Raw genomic sequence first — 2,325 nt, forward strand, 5'->3', positions numbered from 1 at the left:
GATGGTGAATAATGCGGCTCGGCTGACGAAGGGGTACGGTTGTGCATAGGGTTGGATCGGTACGGTATACCGTATCGAAATGGGCATACCACATACTATACCGAAAAGTACAGTACGGGAAAATATGATACCGTATCGTACCGATTTTTTGGGTATACCGCATTCCGGTATACCGAAAAGTCGGTATATCAAAATATGGAAACCGTTACCTTACTGACATTTGCGGTATACCGCAAGTCAAATATGATTGATTATATAAAATATTGAAAATAATAAATATGTTAAATATTATAATATTATAAATAATAATTATATTAAATATATATAATTATTACCTGTATAAAGTGGTGTAATACGGTATACCGCGGTATATACAAAATTTACACCTTTACCTTACCGAAATCTGTCGGTAAGATATATGCCGTACCGAAAAGTGCGGCATACCGAAAATTCAGTTTTTTCAATATTTTTTCGATACGGTAAGTGCGGTATTTCGGTATATTTTGCCAGCCCTAGTTATGCATGCGGAGTTTTTCTGTCAAGCAGATTTGGATAGCTACGATTTGATGAACACAATAGATTGGTAGAGAAAATAGTTTATTCTTTGAATGATTAAATCATAACAATCTATTCAATTTATAATACTAGGACCGTAATTTATCGAACAAGAAAACATATATCTAAACATATAGGAAACATATGGTGAATCAAAAGATAACTGAATTCGTATGATATAGGATCGTATTGGTTGTATATATTTGTTCCACCTCTTTTGTTTTTTTTTTTCCCATGAATCTAGAATATAGTTTTGTATTATTCTTATTATTTTTATCCAGAAGTTATCAGATTTTAATTTGATTTGATTTAGTCTTTTTAGATTTGTTTTGATTATCTAGAATATCTTTTCACCTGACATATTATAAATATGAGCTCATTTTCTAAAATAAACTTCACTCGTCTTCATAATCACTCTCAAATGAGTCATATGTCTAATTGCGGTGGTCCCGGCCACGGCAAAGTGACTCTGTTTCCAAAACTAGTCCACATATTTTTTAGGGTAGAAGCAAGTTAAGGAAGCCCAACAAACATGGCTGCTCATCATATGTTAATATATTAAAAGCAACTATAATAATTAACCAAAACAAATTAGTATTAATCTTACAAATATATTTGATCATTAAAAAGCCATTGGGGCAACGCCCTGTAGCTTCCTCAAAGAAGGTTTGGCCGTACGATATTTTTGCGAAGTATGTGGAGGCCCCGATTGGATACTCTCTAATTAGATTTCTGGTATCACTAATTGAATCTCCAAGTTGATAAATCTCATTAAAGTTGCAATTAACACCTCAAAACGTTGGGAATATTGCAACTTTAATGAGATTTATCAATTCAAAGATTCTATTAGCGACGCTAGAAATCTAATCAGAGAGTATTCTATCGGGCCTTTCCATGCTTCGCAAAACTAAGATTTGAGATTGCAAAGGAAATAATGAAGACAATTAAGATAATAAGATTAAAAAGATTGCAAAGGAAATAATGAAGATAATTAAGATGAAAAAAGCGAAAATTAGTGTTTTAAAAATATTTACTTTTAACCTATTTTTTCCTTCGTCTTCTATGACGTGTGTGAGTGTCTTCTATCTCTACAAATCACTATGGATACTATAATATAGTGAATTCTATTTATTTTTATTTTAAGTGGGAGCTATAGAGAGTAAAACATGACTATACATAGTGTGTTATTTTTTAAAAGTGTATTTGATACCATAGAATTGTTTATTTTAATTTGTAACTGTAACATTCATTTTCAAATTTAAATATTTAGTGCAGGAAAATATTTGAATTTGTAATTAAATTTCATATATTTTAAATTCAAAATAATTATAAAAATTTAATATTATCTCTTAGAAAACATACATAAACACACACTTAACGTAGACACATGTGACACAACACACATGCCGCAGTGTTGCACACTCACATGAAAAAAATACAGCACACACAACACATACACCTTTCCCATACAACTCAAAATATATTAAAAACTTATTTAATTAAAAGTCAATGCCAATCTTTTACTCACTCCGTCCCTTAAAATTTGGCACCATTTGACTTGGCACGAGTTTTAAGTAATGTAATAGAAAGTGAGTTGAAAAAGTTAGTGACATGTGACTCCTACTTTTATATACTCCCTCCGTCCCACAAAAGATGTCACACTTGTGGGATGACACGGGATTTTAGGAGATTTTATTTTGTGTGTTAGATAGAGAGAGAAAATATAATTTTTATATTAATGTGAGACGGAACTTTTTCTAAAAATGGAAG

The sequence above is a fragment of the Salvia hispanica genome, chromosome 6 (assembly GCF_029641045.1).
Source record: "Salvia hispanica isolate PSC_SH4W2 chromosome 6, Shi_PSC_v1, whole genome shotgun sequence".
NCBI classification, from domain to species: Eukaryota; Viridiplantae; Streptophyta; class Magnoliopsida; order Lamiales; family Lamiaceae; genus Salvia; species Salvia hispanica.